Source organism: Leptonotus elevatus, chromosome 2 (assembly GCF_054856555.1).
Source record: "Leptonotus elevatus isolate MCC_2025b chromosome 2, RoL_Lele_1.0, whole genome shotgun sequence".
NCBI lineage: Eukaryota > Metazoa > Chordata > Actinopteri > Syngnathiformes > Syngnathidae > Leptonotus > Leptonotus elevatus.
Window position 1 is genome coordinate 26,235,792 of NC_141240.1, and position 20,810 is coordinate 26,256,601.

The window sequence follows — 20,810 nt, forward strand, 5'->3', positions numbered from 1 at the left end:
TCAACTGTTAAGTCGCGAGAGGCTTTTGTTTGAGGTGAGCGTAATCCTATACAAATCAATGGAGTGTTGGTGCGTGACGTCTCCTCACAACTTAAAATCAAATGTGTGTGCGTGAATGTGCATGTTTTGTAAAGGGGCAGTGAGATACTGTTAATTATGGTAGATTCCACATTTCTTGACCGATTTCAATGGTTTGAATTTTAAACTGTTCAGCTCATTGAAATGTTACTTAAAATCAAATGTGTGTGCGTGAATGTGCATGTTTCTTAAAGGGGCAGTAACATATTGTTGATTATGGTTAACTTTTACATTTCTTGAGCGATTTCAATGGTTTAAATTTTAAACTGTTCAGCTCATTCAAATGTTGGTTAAAATCAAATGTGTGTGCGTGAATGTGCATATTTCTTAAAGGGACAGTAAGATACTTTATTTGATCTTGATTATGGTTAACTTTTACATTTCTTGAGCGATTTCAATGGTTTAAATTTTAAACTTTTCAGCTCATTGAAATGTTGGTTAAAATCAAATGTGTCTGCGTGAATGTGCATGTTTCTTAAAGGGGCAGTAACATACTGTTGATTATGGTTAACTTTTACATTTCTTGAGCGATTTCAATGGTTGAAATTTTAAACTGCTCATTGAAAAGAGTTGCAAGAGTTAGCAGGCCCATTCAAAATTTCCGCGGGAATTTTTCTAGTTATGGGCCTGCTAAGCGGAGCAAGCAGCAGCGAAGCTGCTGCTTGCGGAGCAAGCAGGCACATATTACTATCCACCCTAGAAAAGGGTTTATTATGGGCCTGCTAAGCGGAGCAAGCAGCAGCGAAGCTGCTGCTTGCGGAGCAAGCAGGCACATATTACTATCCTAGAAAAAGGGTTTATTATGGGCCTGCTAAGCGGAGCAAGCAGCAGCGAAGCTGCTGCTTGCGGAGCAAGCAGGCACATATTACTATCCTAGAAAAAAGGGTTTAATATTATTATGGGCCTGCTAAGCGGAGCAAGCAGCAGCGAAGCTGCTGCTTGCGGAGCAAGCAGGCACATATTACTATCCACCCTAGAAAAGTGTTTAATATTATTATGGGCCTGCTAAGCGGAGCAAGCAGCAGCGAAGCTGCTGCTTGCGGAGCAAGCAGGCACATATTACTATCCTAGAAAAAGGGTTTATTATGGGCCTGCTAAGCGGAGCAAGCAGCAGCGAAGCTGCTGCTTGCGGAGCAAGCAGGCACATATTACTATCCTAGAAAATGGGTTTATTATTTTTCTTATTTTTTAATCTTCCGCGTTTTTTTCTGCTAAAATGCGGCCCGTACCGTAGATCGCACCGGGACAAATGAGGTATCAAACGATGCGGCTCGATCTGACTCGGTGCGCTATTATTTTTATAAGAATTCCCAGTTACCATGGCGACGCTATTCCCAAAAAACTCCCAAATAAAGTCCCATAGGAATGAATGGGAATCCGAAAGAGATCAACTCCAATCAAGCATCTTTTTCAAAGACACGCTGCGCGCGCATACGTTAACCGACCGATATGAAAATTAGCTCATTTTGTTGGAATTTTTGTCATCTTTAGCTCAGTGTCAAAAAAAAAATTAAGGAATGAAAGCTCTCCCCCCTGTGCGGGTTCAAAGACAGTGAGTGTAATCGCCACTCTGATATGCAATTAAGGCTTCAGTGACGGGAACCAAAAAATCTTATTTCCAAAAGTTTCACTTCAACTCGTCACCATGGCCACAATCTTTGCTCACTAGACCTCAAATTCGCACATTTTGTAGCCACAAGCCTCTGCTTTCTGAAAAACTAAGTTTTATTTGGCTAAGGTGTCATTTAGTACCTTTATTTTCACTTTAAGCGAGGAGAAGTCGGACTTTGGCGCCTATCTCCTCCATGTTAATTTCGCCGTTTTTTCCCTCTTCATTTTCGATCAATCATAAGTTTTCAACCTGCTCTCATTTGGTCATTTTTCATCCGATTAAAAAACTGAGAACATGCTCACGTTCCCCAAACCCTTGCCGTTCTAACGAGCCATTTCTGGAATCTGCATCTTCAACCGTTAAGTCGCGAGAGGCTTTTGTTTGAGGTGAGCGTAATCCTATACAAATCAATGGAGTGTTGGTGCGTGACGTCTCCTCACAACTTAAAATCAAATGTGTGTGCGTGAATGTGCATGTTTTGTAAAGGGGCAGTGAGATACTGTTAATTATGGTAGATTCCACATTTCTTGACCGATTTCAATGGTTTGAATTTTAAACTGTTCAGCTCATTGAAATGTTACTTAAAATCAAATGTGTGTGCGTGAATGTGCATATTTCTTAAAGGGACAGTAAGATACTTTATTTGATCTTGATTATGGTTAACTTTTACATTTCTTGAGCGATTTCAATGGTTTGAATTTTAAACTGTTCAGCTCATTGAAATGTTGGTTAAAATCAAATGTGTGTGCGTGAATGTGCATATTTCTTAAAGGGACAGTAAGATACTTTATTTGATCTTTTACAACTTTTACATTTCTTGAGCGATTTCAATGGTTTAAATTTTAAACTGTTCAGCTCATTGAAATGTTGGTTAAAATCAAATGTGTGTGTGTGTGAATGTGCATATTTCTTAAAGGGACAGTAAGATACTTTATTTGATTTTGATTATGGTTAACTTGCACATTTCTTGACCGATTTCAATGGTTGAAAGTTTAAACTGTTCAGCTCATTGAAAAGAGTTAGCAGGCCCATTCAAAATTTCCGCGGGAATTTTTCTAGTTATGGGCCTGCTAAGCGGAGCAAGCAGCAGCGAAGCTGCTGCTTGCGGAGCAAGCAGGCACATATTACTATCCTAGAAAAAAGGGTTTATTGTTGCGTTTATTATTATATCATCTTCCACGATTTTTCCGCAAGAATGCGGCCCGTACCGTAGATCGCACCGGCACGAATGAGGTATCAAACGATGCGGCTCGATCTGACTCGGTGCGGCATTATTTTTCTAAGAATTCCCAGTTACCATGGCGACGCTATTCCCAAAAAACTCCCAAATAAAAGTCCCATAGGAATGAATGGGAAAAGGAAAGACAAAATCACACATCAAGCACCTTTTTCAAAGAGACGCTGCGCGTGCATACGTTAACCGATTGATATGAATTTTAGCTCATTTTGTTGGAATTTTTCCCATCTTTAGCTCAGTGTCAAAAAAAATATTAAGGAATGAAAGCTCTTCCCCCTGTGCGGGTTCAAAGACAGTGAGTGTAATCGCCACTCTGATATGCAATTAAGGCTTCAGTGACGGGAACCAAAAAATCTTATTTCCAAAAGTTTCACTTCAACTCGTCACCATGGCCACAATCTTTGCTCACTAGACCTCAAATTCGCACATTTTGTAGCCACAAGCCTCTGCTTTCTGAAAAACTAAGTTTTATTTGGCTAAGGTGTCATTTAGTACCTTTATTTTCACTTTAAGCGAGGAGAAGTCGGACTTTGGCGCCTATCTCCTCCATGTTAATTTCGCCGTTTTTCCCTCTTCATTTTCGATCAATCATAAGTTTTCAACCTGCTCTCATTTGGTCATTTTTCATCCGATTAAAAAACTGAGAACATGCTCGCGTTCCCCAAACCCTTGCCGTTCTAACGAGCCATTTCTGGAATCTGCATCTTCAACCGTTAAATCGCGAGAGGCTTTTGTTTGAGGTGAGCGTAATCCTATACAAATCAATGGAGTGTTGGTGCGTGACGTCTCCTCACAACTTAAAATCAAATGTGTGTGCGTGAATGTGCATGTTTTGTAAAGGGGCAGTGAGATACTGTTAATTATGGTAGATTCCACATTTCTTGACCGATTTCAATGGTTTGAATTTTAAACTGTTCAGCTCATTGAAATGTTACTTAAAATCAAATGTGTGTGCGTGAATGTGCATGTTTCTTAAAGGGACAGTAACATACTGTTGATTATGGTTAACTTTTACATTTCTTGAGCGATTTCAATGGTTTAAATTTTAAACTGTTCAGCTCATTGAAATGTTGGTTAAAATCAAATGTGTGCGCGTGAATGTGCATATTTCTTAAAGGGACAGTAAGATACTTTATTTGATCTTGATTATGGTTAACTTGCACATTTCTTGACCGATTTCAATGGTTGAAAGTTTAAACTGTTCAGCTCATTGAAATGTTAGTTAAAATCAAATGTATGCGCGTGAATGTGCATGTTTCTTAAAGGGGCAGTAATACTTTTAGTAGATTATGGTTAACTTCCACATTTCTTGAGCGATTTCAACGGTTGAAATTTTAAACTGTTCAGCTCATTGAAAAGAGTTGCAAGAGTTAGCAGGCCCATTCAAAATTTCCGCGGGAATTTTTCTAGTTATTTTTCTTATTTTTTAATCTTCCGCGTTTTTTTCTGCTAAAATGCGGCCCGTACCGTAGATCGCACCGGGACAAAAGAGGTATCAAACGATGCGGCTCGATCTGACTCGGTGCGCTATTATTTTTATAAGAATTCCCAGTTACCATGGCGACGCTATTCCCAAAAAACTCCCAAAAAAAGTCCCATAGGAATGAATGGGAATCCGAAAGAGATCAACTCCAATCAAGCACCTTTTTCAAAGACACGCTGCGCGCGCATACGTTGACCGACCGATATGAAAATTAGCTCATTTTGTTGGAATTTTTGTCATCTTTAGCTCAGTGTCAAAAAAAATATTAAGGAATGAAAGCTCTTCCCCCTGTGCGGGTTCAAAGACAGTGAGTGTAATCGCCACTCTGATATGCAATTAAGGCTTCAGTGACGGGAACCAAAAAAATCTATTTCCAAAAGTTTCACTTCAACTCGTCACCATGGCCACAATCTTTGCTCACTAGACATCAAATTCACACATTTTGTAGCCACAAGCCTCTGCTTTCTGAAAAACTAAGTTTTATTTGGCTAAGGTGTCATTTAGTACCTTTATTTTCACTTTAAGCGAGGAGAAGTCGGACTTTCTCGCCTATCTCCTCCATGTTAATTTCGCCGTTTTTTCCCTCTTCATTTTCGATCAATCATAAGTTTTCAACCTGCTCTCATTTGGTCATTTTTCATCCGATTAAAAATCTGAGAACATGCTCGCGTTCCCCAAACCCTTGCCGTTCTAACAAGCCATTTCTGGAATCTGCATCTTCAACCGTTAAGTCGCGAGAGGCTTTTGTTTGAGGTGAGCGTAATCCTATACAAATCAATGGAGTGTTGGTGCGTGACGTCTCCTCACAACTTAAAATCAAATGTGTGTGCGTGAATGTGCATGTTTTGTAAAGGGGCAGTAAGTTACTTGATTGTGTTGAACTTCCACATTTCTTGACCGATTTCAATGGTTTAAATTTTAAACTGTTCAGCTCATTGAAATGTTACTTAAAATCAAATGTGTGTGCGTGAATGTGCATGTTTCTTAAAGGGGCAGTAACATACTGTTGATTATTGTTAACTTCCACATTTCTTGACCGATTTCAATGGTTGAAAGTTTAAACTGTTCAGCTCATTGAAATGTTGGTTAAAATCAAATGTGTGTGCGTGAATGTGCATATTTCTTAAAGGGACAGTAAGATACTTTATTTGATCTTGATTATGGTTAACTTCCACATTTCTTGACCGATTTCAATGGTTTAAATGTTATTTTTATTGCGTATTTCCACGCGAGTTAGCAGGCCCATTCAAAATTTCCGCGGGAATTTTTCTAGTTTTTATATTATCTTCCAGCGACTTTTCCGCAAAAATAGGGGCCGTACCGTAGATCGCACCGCGACAAATAAGGTATCAAACGATGCGGCTCGATCTGACTCGCTGCGCTATTATTTTTATAAGAATTCCCAGTTACCATGGCGACGCTATTCCCAAAAAACTCCCAAATAAAGTCCCATAGGAATGAATGGGAATCCGAAAGAGATCAACTCCAATCAAGCACCTTTTTCAAAGACACGCTGCGCGCGCATACATTAACCGACCGATATGAAAATTAGCTCATTTTGTTGGAATTTTTGTCATCTTTAGCTCAGTGTCAAAAAAAATTTTAAGGAATGAAAGCTCTCCCCCCTGTGAGGGTTCAAAGACAGTGAGCAAAGGGGAAAAGTCGCCTATTTAGAGTGTGACTAATTAAGGCTTCAGTGACGGGAACCAAAAAATCTATTTCCAAAAGTTTCACTTCAACTCGTCACCATGGCCACAATCTTTGCTCACTAGACATCAAATTCGCACATTTTGTAGCCACAAGCCTCTGCTTTCTGAAGAACTAAGTTTTATTTGGCTACGGTGTCATTTAGTACCTTTATTTTCACTTTAAGCGAGGAGAAGTCGGACTTTGACGCCTATCTCCTCCATGTTAATTTCGCCGTTTTTTCCCTCTTCATTTTCGATCAATCATAAGTTTTCAACCTGCTCTCATTTGGTCATTTTTCATCCGATTAAAAAACTGAGAACATGCTCGCGTTCCCCAAACCCTTGCCGTTCTAACGAGCCATTTCTGGAATCTGCATCTTCAACCGTTAAGTCGCGAGAGGCTTTTGTTTGAGGTGAGCGTAATCCTATACAAATCAATGGAGTGTTGGTGCGTGACGTCTCCTCACAACTTAAAATCAAATGTGTGTGCGTGAATGTGCATGTTTTGTAAAGGGGCAGTGAGATACTGTTAATTATGGTAGATTCCACATTTCTTGACCGATTTCAATGGTTTGAATTTTAAACTGTTCAGCTCATTGAAATGTTACTTAAAATCAAATGTGTGTGCGTGAATGTGCATGTTTCTTAAAGGGGCAGTAACATACTGTTGATTTTGGTTAACTTCCACATTTCTTGACCGATTTCAATGGTTGAAATTTTAAACTGTTCAGCTCATTGAAATGTTGGTTAAAATCAAATGTGTGTGCGTGAATGTGCATGTTTCTTAAAGGGACAGTAAGATACTTTATTTGATCTTGATTATGGTTAACTTTTACATTTCTTGAGCGATTTCAATGGTTGAAATTTTAAACTGTTCATCTCATTGAAATGTTAGTTAAAATCAAATGTGTGTGCGTGAATGTGCATGTTTCTTAAAGGGGCAGTAATACTTTTAGTAGATTATGGTTAACTTCCACATTTCTTGACCGATTTCAACGGTTGAAATTTTCAACTGTTCAGCTCATTGAAAAGAGTTGCAAGAGTTAGCAGGCCCATTCAAAATTTCCGCGGGAATTTTTCTAGTTTTTATATTATCTTCCAGCGACTTTTCCGCAAAAATAGGGCCCGAACCGTAGATCGCACCGGGACAAAAGAGGTATCAAACGATGCGGCTCGATCTGACTCGCTGCGCTATTATTTTTATAAGAATTCCCAGTTACCATGGCGACGCTATTCCCAAAAAACTCCCAAATAAAGTCCCATAGGAATGAATGGGAATCCGAAAGAGATCAACTCCAATCAAGCACCTTTTTCAAAGACACGCTGCGCGCGCATACGTTAACCGACCGATATGAAAATTAGCTCATTTTGTTGGAATTTTTGTCATCTTTAGCTCAGTGTCAAAAAAAATTTTAAGGAATGAAAGCTCTCCCCCCTGTGAGGGTTCAAAGACAGTGAGCAAAGGGGAAAAGTCGCCTATTTAGAGTGTGACTAATTAAGGCTTCAGTGACGGGAACCAAAAAATCTATTTCCAAAAGTTTCACTTCAACTCGTCACCATGGCCACAATCTTTACTCACTAGACATCAAATTCGCACATTTTGTAGCCACAAGCCTCTGCTTTCTGAAGAACTAAGTTTTATTTGGCTAAGGTTTCATTTAGTACCTTTATTTTCACTTTAAGCGAGGAGAAGTCGCACATTTTTGATCTCTTTTCAATGTAATTATGGGCCTGCTAAGCGGAGCAAGCAGCAGCGAAGCTGCTGCTTGCGGAGCAAGCAGGCACATATTACTATCCTAGAAAAGGGGTTTATTATGGGCCTGCTAAGCGGAGCAAGCAGCAGCGAAGCTGCTGCTTGCGGAGCAAGCAGGCACATATTACTATCCACCCTAGAAAAGTGTTTAATATTATTTTTATATTATCTTCCAGCGACTTTTCCGCAAAAATAGGGGCCGTACCGTAGATCGCACCGCGACAAATAAGGTATCAAACGATGCGGCTCGATCTGACTCGCTGCGCTATTATTTTTATAAGAATTCCCAGTTACCATGGCGACGCTATTCCCAAAAAACTCCCAAATAAAGTCCCATAGGAATGAATGGGAATCCGAAAGAGATCAACTCCAATCAAGCACCTTTTTCAAAGACACGCTGCGCGCGCATACATTAACCGACCGATATGAAAATTAGCTCATTTTGTTGGAATTTTTGTCATCTTTAGCTCAGTGTCAAAAAAAATTTTAAGGAATGAAAGCTCTCCCCCCTGTGAGGGTTCAAAGACAGTGAGCAAAGGGGAAAAGTCGCCTATTTAGAGTGTGACTAATTAAGGCTTCAGTGACGGGAACCAAAAAATCTATTTCCAAAAGTTTCACTTCAACTCGTCACCATGGCCACAATCTTTGCTCACTAGACATCAAATTCGCACATTTTGTAGCCACAAGCCTCTGCTTTCTGAAGAACTAAGTTTTATTTGGCTACGGTGTCATTTAGTACCTTTATTTTCACTTTAAGCGAGGAGAAGTCGGACTTTGACGCCTATCTCCTCCATGTTAATTTCGCCGTTTTTTCCCTCTTCATTTTCGATCAATCATAAGTTTTCAACCTGCTCTCATTTGGTCATTTTTCATCCGATTAAAAAACTGAGAACATGCTCGCGTTCCCCAAACCCTTGCCGTTCTAACGAGCCATTTCTGGAATCTGCATCTTCAACCGTTAAGTCGCGAGAGGCTTTTGTTTGAGGTGAGCGTAATCCTATACAAATCAATGGAGTGTTGGTGCGTGACGTCTCCTCACAACTTAAAATCAAATGTGTGTGCGTGAATGTGCATGTTTTGTAAAGGGGCAGTGAGATACTGTTAATTATGGTAGATTCCACATTTCTTGACCGATTTCAATGGTTTGAATTTTAAACTGTTCAGCTCATTGAAATGTTACTTAAAATCAAATGTGTGTGCGTGAATGTGCATGTTTCTTAAAGGGGCAGTAACATACTGTTGATTTTGGTTAACTTCCACATTTCTTGACCGATTTCAATGGTTGAAATTTTAAACTGTTCAGCTCATTGAAATGTTGGTTAAAATCAAATGTGTGTGCGTGAATGTGCATGTTTCTTAAAGGGACAGTAAGATACTTTATTTGATCTTGATTATGGTTAACTTTTACATTTCTTGAGCGATTTCAATGGTTGAAATTTTAAACTGTTCATCTCATTGAAATGTTAGTTAAAATCAAATGTGTGTGCGTGAATGTGCATGTTTCTTAAAGGGGCAGTAATACTTTTAGTAGATTATGGTTAACTTCCACATTTCTTGACCGATTTCAACGGTTGAAATTTTCAACTGTTCAGCTCATTGAAAAGAGTTGCAAGAGTTAGCAGGCCCATTCAAAATTTCCGCGGGAATTTTTCTAGTTATTTTTCAACTTATTATATTATCTTCCACGGGTTTTTCCGCAAGAATGCGGCCCGTACCGTACATCGCACCGGGACAAATGAGGTATCAAACGATGCGGCTCGATCTGACTCGGTGCGGCATTATTTTTATAAGAATTCCCAGTTACCATGGCGACGCTATTCCCAAAAAACTCCCAAATAAAAGTCCCATAGGAATGAATGGGAAAAGGAAAGACAAAATCACACATCAAGCACCTTTTTCAAAGAGACGCTGCGCGCGCATACGTTAACCGATTGATATGAAAATTAGCTCATTTTGTTGGAATTTTTGTCATCTTTAACTCAGTGTCAAAAAAAAAATTAAGGAATGAAAGCTCTTCCCCCTGTGCGGGTTCAAAGACAGTGAGTGTAATCGCCACTCTGATACCCAATTAAGGCTTCAGTGACGGGAACCAAAAAATCTATTTCCAAAAGTTTCACTTCAACTCGTCACCATGGCCACAATCTTTGCTCACTAGACATCAAATTCGCACATTTTGTAGCCACAAGCCTCTGCTTTCTGAAGAACTAATTTTTATTTGGCTAAGGTGTCATTTAGTACCTTTATTTTCACTTTAAGCGAGGAGAAGTCGCACATTTTTGATCTCTTTTCAATGTAATTTTCGCCGTTTTTCCCTCTTCATTTTCGATCAATCATAAGTTTTCAACCTGCTCTCATTTGGTCATTTTTCATCCGATTAAAAAACTGAGAACATGCTCGCGTTCCCCAAACCCTTGCCGTTCTAACGAGCCATTTCTGGAATCTGCATCTTCAACCGTTAAGTCGCGAGAGGCTTTTGTTTGAGGTGAGCGTAATCCTATACAAATCAATGGAGTGTTGGTGCGTGACGTCTCCTCACAACTTAAAATCAAATGTGTGTGCGTGAATGTGCATGTTTTGTAAAGGGGCAGTGAGATACTGTTAATTATGGTAGATTCCACATTTCTTGACCGATTTCAATGGTTTGAATTTTAAACTGTTCAGCTCATTGAAATGTTACTTAAAATCAAATGTGTGTGCGTGAATGTGCATGTTTCTTAAAGGGGCAGTAACATAGTGTTGATTATGGTTAACTTCCACATTTCTTGACCCATTTCAATGGTTGAAAGTTTAAACTGTTCAGCTCATTGAAATGTTACTTAAAATCAAATGTGTGTGCGTGAATGTGCATGTTTCTTAAAGGGGCAGTAAGATACTTTATTTGATCTTGATTATGGTTAACTTTTACATTTCTTGAGCGATTTCAATGGTTGAAATTTTAAACTGCTCATTGAAAAGAGTTGCAAGAGTTAGCAGGCCCATTCAAAATTTCCGCGGGAATTTTTCTAGTTTTCGCCCTTTTTCCCTCTTCATTTTCGATCAATCATAAGTTTTCAACCTGCTCTCATTTGGTCATTTTTCATCCGATTAAAAAACTGAGAACAAGCTCGCGTTCCCCAAACCCTTGCCGTTCTAACGAGCCATTTCTGGAATCTGCATCTTCAACCGTTAAGTCGCGAGAGGCTTTTGTTTGAGGTGAGCGTAATCCTATACAAATCAATGGAGTGTTGGTGCGTGACGTCTCCTCACAACTTAAAATCTAATGTGTGTGCGTGAATGTGCATGTTTTGTAAAGGGGCAGTGAGATACTGTTAATTATGGTAGATTCCACATTTCTTGACCGATTTCAATGGTTTGAATTTTAAACTGTTCAGCTCATTGAAATGTTACTTAAAATCAAATGTGTGTGCGTGAATGTGCATGTTTCTTAAAGGGGCAGTAACATAGTGTTGATTATGGTTAACTTCCACATTTCTTGACCCATTTCAATGGTTTAAATTTTAAACTGTTCAGCTCATTGAAATGTTGGTTAAAATAAAATGTGTGTGCGTGAATGTGCATATTTCTTAAAGGGACAGTAAGATACTTTATTTGATCTTGATTATGGTTAACTTGCACATTTCTTGAGCGATTTCAATGGTTGAATTTTTAAACTGTTCAGCTCATTGAAATGTTAGTTAAAATCAAATGTATGCGCGTGAATGTGCATGTTTCTTAAAGGGGCAGTAATACTTTTAGTAGATTATGGTTAACTTGCACATTTCTTGAGCGATTTCAACGGTTGAAATTTTAAACTGTTCAGCTCATTGAAAAGAGTTGCAAGAGTTAGCAGGCCCATTCAAAATTTCCGCGGGAATTTTTCTAGTTTATTTATTTACTTCTTTAGTTTAACTCTCTTGGCGCAATTGAGTCATGTATCATGGCAGCATAAACAGAACAACAACACATATCTTCAGGTAAAAATTAGGCCTCTTCCGAATGTGGATAAAAATCTGTTGCGGAAAAACTGCACAACTGATTTCAATGGAACTTTGTGAAGGTTTGGCACGTTTACCAAGGAAGAACCTATTAAATAGTGACCGAAATCTGGGTTTGGATTGGGCCAATCATTTTACATCTAAACCAAAAACCTCCACGACCGCCCAAAGATCCTTCCTCCTGTTAAGAGCAGTCATGTCCAGTCGTTTGTTGCTTCAATCTTAATGGCTTTTTTGACTCATTCACTGCCATTGACGGCTATAGACGTCAAAAATCCATTTGAACTATTTCTATTAGTTTAACATTTTTTTCCACTTTTAACAAGAGTATGAAAACCTAGAAAAAAATGTTTATTGTACATTTAGAACAGATATAAAATTTGCGATTAATTGTGACTTAACTAGTGAAGTAATTTTAATCGCCTGACACCCCTAATTTTTAATAATCTTTTTTTTGTATATATAATAATAATTGCAAATTTTATATCTGTTCTAAATGTACAATGAAAAAAGTACCTTTCATACATACAAAAAATGTTAAACTAATAGAAATAGTTCAAATGGATTTTTGACGTCTATAGCCGTCAATGGCAGTGAATGAGTTAAAGAAAGGTGATAGAAATGTTGTTTTTGCCCATGCAGTTGTGTGCGCCAGCGTTTGTCTGATAGCTGTGATTATCTCAGGTCAGCAAAAGGGAAACCAGCGCTGCAGACTATTTTGCTTTGAAAGACGGTTGGCTGTACAGCCTCCTGCAAGACTTAATACACCAAAGGCTTAGGAAACATAATGAAGGCAAAAGATGAAAGGAGACACACTTCATTTATGCTGCAACAATAATGTTGTGTGTTTGGACAAAGCAACACACAAGAAGAAGCTGACTAACAAACAAGCTCTAACATATTACCATTACATTTTTCATAATCTTCCATAAGCACGCCAATGAAAAAACACATTTAGGACTTTGCTGCCTTTTATTTGCTGGATTGTTTAGAACTTCAAAAGGCCCATTAGTCCCCCCACCCCTCCAGTGCAAAGTCTATTATGTGGGGTGATGAAAGTGTTTTTGCACAGGCTCCCTCGCCTTGTTTACCAAAGACACAAGCTGAGAAATTGCAAAACAACAATAACAAAAGGAGCCAGAAACAAAACATTTGCATCATAATGAAAAGTTAGACCATAATCCGCTTATCATTTGTTCTTTCAATTTTTATTTGGCAGATTGCAATTTTTTTTTACTGATTACGTTCTTATAAAAATATTAAAAAATGATTACTTTTTCTTGATTCATTTTAGGCTGAGATAAAAAATATGAAAAAATAAAAATAAAAATTCAATTGCATTGAAGATGTTTGGTAACAATTTAGCATCAATAAAGATATAAACATTGGCTTGTTTGCTGTCACAGTCAATCAGGACCACGACTACCATCCATCAAACTATCCATTAGCCAGCTTCACCGTGGTCATGTGACTGTTCTTAACGTCTCATGTACATCTTAACATATAAAGGAGCACTCAAAATTGTCCACCCCCCATTGCAAAAAAAATGGGGTGGCCGTCTACCTTGAACTGAGTATGGCAGCCTGAGCCTGACATGACATATCAAGTGGCTTCATGCATGACCACGGTGTGAGCACCAACTTTTTGTGCATCTTTAAGAGATGGACTGGACAAAATGTTGACTTAAGATATCTTACACAGGTTCACAGTTACTCACACAGTGGATGTTACGCATGAAAAAAAAATGCTGCTAATTATTCTGAATTCTTGCACTCAGGACACATCTGTTACATTTGTTCAGTGTGAAAAGCAATTTGTTAAGCCAGTGCATTTAGTCTCCTGTTACACATGACTGGAGGTCTTTATAGGCTTTAATATGCTATTAGTGTATCTATACCTTCTACTGGCACCAATGATGAGGTGCTAATTACCCTTTTTTTTTCTAGTGCCTAACAGTTGTTATGTGTGCAGTTTCATGTCACTCAGGCAGGTTTAGAGGCATGAGACATCTCTGAAAGTTTGGAAGCAGCAGAGGTAGGGCAGTGATGGAAAGGATGAAGACAAGTGACAAAAATTGGCTGAGATGGTGAGGAGAAAAAAAAGTACATACAGAATAACTTTTTTTCTCGCAGTTCCATCTCACCGTCTGTCTCGCGAGTGAGATTTGACACATGGTTACACTGCAAGCGCGAGTCCTCACGACAGCGCCTCATTTACGGACTTTTTTTTTACATTCATTAATTGGATTCCATTTTCTAGGATCTATTTAGACAAGAAATGATGAACATTTATTTGTATGCTTCTTCTGGCAATGTTTGTAATTTGGATTTGCAAAACAAATGTTTCATAATATAGCAGTCTAGTAAAGCTGTGTAGAATTTGTGTTTGCAGTAGATTGCAATACGTCTACTTACTGCACAGCATGGACTTTGCTTCCACTGCTAAATAAAGTTGGATTTGAGATTTTTGTACAAGCATGATAAGAACTGTCATTGCGTCTGCATGGTGACAACTATGCCCTGTCAAAACATCCACATTTGATTTGATTAACTCAATATTTTATATTAGACTTTACACCAATCTGATCGGCTGGATTGGGATCGGCCGATATTTTGTATTTATGCAAAATTGGTGATCGGCTGTAATGTCTTTATTTGCCCGATCGATTAATGTTATCATTGATCAGCTCAGCGAAATAAGACATTACATGTTATTTATTTTCAATGTGTGTATCGGTGTTTTTTGAATATTTTTTTCCACTTATTTTTCCCCCCTATGCATTTTAATCGCCCTCATTTATACATGATTTTTTTCGCTATTCGTGGGCGGAGCCACATATCCCCCGCGACGCGAATGGTGGCAGCCGACTGTAGAGTAAACATAAAAGATGTTTAAATGGACAGATTGTTTCATCTTATGATTGAATTGGTGATCTTTTTTTTCAAACTCCCTGATTGCTGATTGGCGATCGCCCGCCCCCTAATTTATGTTTCACAGCCATGACAAGAAGGCCAAGTTTGTATTAAAATAATAAAAGAAGAAGGGAAAAAAGGGAAAAAAAACATACATTCTCTCGCTGTCCAACGAATGATTAACACATAATTCACAAATAATCAACAAAACACATTTTTGAAGCACTTTGAAGGCCTGACATGCTGTCTTGAGCACCTTGCTGTTTTCTTGGGTCAGAGGTTGCCTCATGGTCAAGGAGATTGACAGGAACACAATTAAGAAACACATTTAGCAATTAAATTACCGCTCTGAATTAAATTGTAAAAAGATACAAGAGAAAATGTTTTTGAGCCAGTGAGCACTACTACTCCCAATACAATTGGTCAATCATTCACCAGATTATTTATCTATTTATTTATTTGATTGATTTATTTGTTTAAGGGAGAGTACATATTAATAAACATTTCAGTAAAGGTGCCAGAATTAGCCTAAAGGCTATTTTTCCTCTGCAGTCCTGAGACAGATCAGAAATGTCACCCTAGTAAAATAACTTTCTTAACTATCTTAACTATAAAACAGTAATGCTTAGCATTTAGAGAAGTGATTCACAACTAGAATGCCGTGATAGATCAGAAATCATTTAAATCGATTTAATTATTTGGAAAATTATTAATTTTCTACACTAAACTCATTCACTCCCAGCCATTTTTACTGAAGCAACCCCCTTCACTCATGGCTGTTATACTGGATTATGACTGATTTTGCAAGGCCCACAGAATATTGTGTTATATTGCTATAAAAACATGGAACCTACCAAAAGAAAGATTACAGTCTCATCTTTCATCAGGAAAAAAATATATATTTCTATCTGTTTCCTTTTCGCAACAATTAGCATTATAATATAGCTACGTTTTATCATTATTCACAAATCTATTTAGAAATGTGAGCAAATTACCTTTTTTTCCAACATGGCCCTGGTTGATCTCTGCTGCTACCTGCTGGCCATTTGTGTAATAACTACCATTTCTTCAACCGTTCTTTGCAGTTGAGAGGCTGCATCAAAACCTTCTGTATGCTCTAGCATAAGAAAACATAAACATCTTTGGGACACTTAAAATAATTTAAAATATAACGTACTTATACGTTGTTTGGGATCAACTTAGTTAATGTATCTGTGTTTATCTCTCTATGGCAATATGTATAGTGAAAGCCAGCAGAACAATGAAACACTCTAATTTATGCTTCCACATTTTGTGACTTTTCTTTTACCCAATAAGTGCCTTGGTTCAATATAGATTGATTTAGAGTATGCTGGTATGGTTTTATCCGTCACAGCATTACTGCAGGAAGAACTGTACTTGCCCTTTTGCATCCCATGCGAACAGCTGGAAACACCCTCCCTTCAGCAGGATTTCGACTCTGCACATCAAATGGGCAGGTTGCTTCAGCAGAAGCTTTCAACTACAGCCAACCAACACTTTGAGATCCCCACCCCACACCTCTCCCTTTCAAAACTGTGAGATCCCTTTTGTGTGTGAGTGTGTGTGCGTGGGTGTGTGTGTCTTTGTGGCTCGCTGTCAGTGTCTCAGCCTGAGTGCAAAGTCATCCACCGACATTGGTCAGTCACACCATCACACAACCAGGCCGGAACTGTTTTCAGATGGACTCAAGCTCCAACTTCCCGACAGCTGAAGGAGGCAGGCTTTTCATTATGAAGGCAGCGTTTTTAGCTGTGGAGGCCTGGCTGTGAAGTTTTATCTTGTTTTCACTGTAACTCCAATCTCCAAATTATCCCAAGGCTCTTTTGGTATAAATTAATGTGTGAGAGTGCACATTGAACATAATAGCGACATTATCAGTCATGACGTGTAATAATAGCAGATTCAAAAGCAGATCATCATCAATTTCTTTGCAGAACTTGACAGTTTGTTTTCATGACAAACCACCTACAAGACTGTACAGTGCAAAGTGCCACCAGTAGGCGGAGCTATCCGCCAAGAAGCCCTTCCCCCATGGGGGTGACTGACTCCTTGACCGCTAGCTCCAGGTCAGGGTGCCTCAACTTCCTCTCATATTGTATTTGTACAAACACTGTCACTCAAATGAACACAAACACAGATTAACACAACATAATATGTGTCCTGGCCGGTCTACTAACATTATAACCCACTAAAGTGAAGTCGCCATGAAGACAAATGTTATGTAGTATTATTCTTTATATCACCAGGCAGTGTAGATCCACCTTATTTCTGAAGCTAAAGTTATCACACATTGTTGCTGTAACATCAAATAAATGAAGCTGCATGCCAATTCGGCTCCTGATTGGAGGACTGGTTTCAGTTTTGAATGTTGTGTTTACAAGCTGCAACGGAAATCCGTTGGAGCAAACGGCGAATATCACTGCAGTTTACTGAGTCAGATGTGAAAATCTTCTTTGTGTGTGTGTCTCTAATTCTATATCTGTACTGTAGTGCTCCCCGGTGGCCAAGGCACGAACACCAGAAGTCCATTGAACTGAAGCAAAAAATTTGTCAAAAACTCAATTTTCTTTACATTGTATTTCAATATGTCATTTTTGTATGTTTTCACAATGTGCAATATTAGAAAATGCTAGTTTTCTTATTTTAAAAAGTGACAAAATATTTAGTTGTTTTGTAGGCTGGAATGAAGTAATTCATTAATTCAGTTCACTTAGGAAAAGTGATCTGAAACGAGCGTTTTGAGTTACAAATTAAACTTGTATCTGAAGGCACAACTATATTTATTGTTGGGAGCAGGAGACTACCGAATAAAGTCCCTCAGTTATGTTACATTTTCAAGTAGTATTCACCCACCGCTGGTTAAGTGGCTTGTGTTGTTTGCTTTCAAAAAGAAACATAAGTACAAGTACATTTAGGTATTTGGCTTTTTGTCACTAAGCCCCACTTCAAACTATTGAGGGCGCCAGGCTTTGTTGCAGGCTCTGGGAACTAAAATGTTATTTGGCTTGATAATGTGGGGTCGGGGGGTGGGGATCTTTGTGGTTGATCAACACAGAACCAGCGTGTTACACTGTTGGCATTTCCTTTGGTCATTTCCTTTCCATGAAATAACATTTTGGAAAAGAGCAAAGAAAAAAAGACTGGAATTACAACATCACACTAGGAGAAAGTAAGTAAGTAAGAAAGTAAATACGATGGTTTCACTATACCATGTTGCTTACTTAAGAGCTCAGCTGACGTTTTATTCCAAGTAAATTCAAAGAAATATCATGAATCGTTCCATTCTACATCCTACATTCATTTGACATAGCATTTGTCCTCATTGACAGTGCTTTAAAAAAAGATAACATGAAACTACATTTTTGTAAAACTAACTGAAACTAATTATAATTACAACAAAAAATGTAATTTGTTGTCATTTTTGTCAATAATTTCATATGAGTTTTTGGTGTTGATTTTAATTGTATTTATTTTTGGTATTACTATTCAGCCGTAAGGAAGAAGATGAAATGGTATTTTTACACCTACTTAATAACATTTATTTATTTTATTTTATTTTAAATCTTGCACTCCACATATATACTCTCTATACTAAAACTAAGGAAAACTAAACTAAAATCTAGCTCTCTTTTTTTAAGTAAACCAGTCAAAACTAACAAACCCAAAAACTAATTAAAACTATGAATTGAAAAAAGCTAAGCTGAAAGAAAAATAAAAAACAACTATGATAAAAAATCCAAGTCAAGTCAAGTCAAATTTATTTATATAGCCCTTAATCATAATCACAAATGAGTCTCAAAGGGCTTCACTGGCCCAGAGTTGACAAATATTAACAACATCACCTAATGTTAACCCCACAGGAAGGGAAATGACAATTATTATAACCCAGCTAACTTGGACTGCAATTCCATTGTATCTTCTTTTTTTTTTTAAGGAGCTCAAACTTTTTTTTCCCCACAAAACATTAGTTTCTTTATTTCTTTTTCTTTCTTTCTTTTTTATTTGAGGTAATATTTCCATAAGTTTTAAAAATGCCTCATCAAAAAATACAAAAGTCTACTGTATGGTGCTGCTGCCTATTGGAGCATTAAATAATCATTCTGCCCCCAAAATGAATGGACCTTTGTTCCATGTATCACTGCTTCGCATTGGATCTCAGCCCTTCCACGGTTTCCCCTCAGTGGAATGTGTCACGTCCGCAGAGGCTGACCAGCTGAAGCACGGCTCAAAGGTCAGCGGAGTTTTCAGGCCGGTCCTCGGCAAACGCATACAAACCGATGTGAGGATGCACGTCCTCACAGACTCACAAGCAACAAGACAAATCGTGTCTCATCCGCATCACATCTGCGCCCGCTTCTCACGACCCGACTGCTGCTTTGACACGGCGTGCGGGCGTCCCTCAGAGTAGACTCATAAGCCCGTAGAAATTCTTCGTGTGGAAGCTCTTTGTATCTCACTTCAACCCCACTTGGACTAAAAGGAAATACTTTTTCATTCAGGTCGCTCATAGTTAAGACTTCATACTAATATTTTTTGGGGTGGCAATAATATGTTATATGCAGCCCCACTAGTCTAAATGTGGTATTCGGGTTAATATTGCATTAGTGGAATATGAGTTAAGCAGCAAAATCCAGCCGTTTTTATCCATTTCAAGGGGCGGCCATCTTGCCACTTGTTGTCGACTGCAGGTGACATCAATGTTACTTAGGTCTCATGTAATAACCAATCACAGCTCAGCTTCAGAAAATAGTTGAGCTGTGATTGGTCATTGCCTGAGACTGAGCAACTGTGATGTCATCTTCAAACAGTAAGTGGCAAAATGACCGCTCCCTGAGATGGATAAAAACAACTGGATTTAGTTTCATAACTCATAATCCACAAATGTAATATTAATCAGAATGTCATGTTTAGAATAGTGAGGTCACATATAAATTATTATTGTCAAGATATGTTGAAAGTTGACTTCCACTTTAAAACTCATTCACTGCCAGCCCAGTTAACTCATTCACTGCCAATGACGGCTATAGACGTCAAAAATGTATTTGAACTATTTCATATTAGTTTAACTTTTTTTCCCCCCACTTTTGTCAACTAGTGTATGAAAACCTAGAAGTTTTTATTGTACATTTAGAATAGATATAACATTTGTGATTAATCGTGAGTTAACTACTGAAGTCATGCGATTACAAATTTTAATCACCTGATGCCCCTAATTTTAATTAATTTTCGTCTTTTTCTTTTTTAATCGCGTCAGGTGATTACAATTTTTAATATTAATGAATTGCTTGACTTAAATAGCTAACTCATGATTAATCACAAATGTTATATCTGTTCTAAATGCACAATAAAAAAATCGGGGTTTTCATACTTTTGTTAACAAAAGTGGATTTGTTTTTAAACTAATATAAATAGTTCAAATTAATTTTTGACGTTTATAGCCGTCAATGGCAGTGAATGAGTTAAAAATTTATTTTTGACGTCTATAGTCGTCAATGGTACTGAATGAGTTTTAAGTGTGCATGAGTGTCATGTTGTTCTGTGTTGACTTCCAGTGTATCAACCGTACTGGCCAGTGGGGTTGTTGCCTCACTCTTGCTGATGAAAAGAAGTTTGAATGACAAACATGTGCACACAGGATGTTGTTATAAGATGTGCACATCACTCTGGGCGGTAACCGCCACACGCACACGCACAGTGTTAACAGACCTATATAGCGCATCATGGAAAAAGATTTCTATCTCACACCAATCATCAAGTCCAGCTCACACAACTGCCATAGAAAATGGATGGTTGTACATGACTTCTATCAATCACAGACTCTCATATTCCTGCTTCGTGTTTCAGTGCTTGGTCCTGACAAATATTTAATTATTCAACTATTAACTAAATGGGCTTTTTTTATTATATTGGTAGTCAAACATTAGTCACATTTAAATCAGTAAAGAAATTGACATTTCAGTTTGTGAAAGCTTTGGAATACCAACATGTTTTTTCTGTGTTTTTCTAAAATATCCCCTTTTTGTTGGGGGCAATAAAAAAAAGGGAGTAAAAT

General features: G+C 38.0%; 1 protein-coding gene across 2 annotated transcripts in view; it reads left to right on the forward strand.

Moving 5' to 3' along the window:
* The window catches only part of LOC147179371 (neurexophilin-4-like), a 35,398-nt gene that overhangs the window by 12,691 nt on the left and 1,897 nt on the right, over positions 1–20,810 (forward strand). Inside the window, exon 3 of one of the 2 annotated variants that reach the window (XR_015094020.1) lies at positions 16,693–16,896. The exons of the other annotated variant lie outside the window; for it this stretch is intronic. The gene's annotated coding sequence lies outside the window, so the exon portion shown is untranslated. Of the gene's footprint in view, positions 1–16,692; positions 16,897–20,810 lie in introns of those variants that run through there. 2 annotated transcript variants of the gene reach the window in all.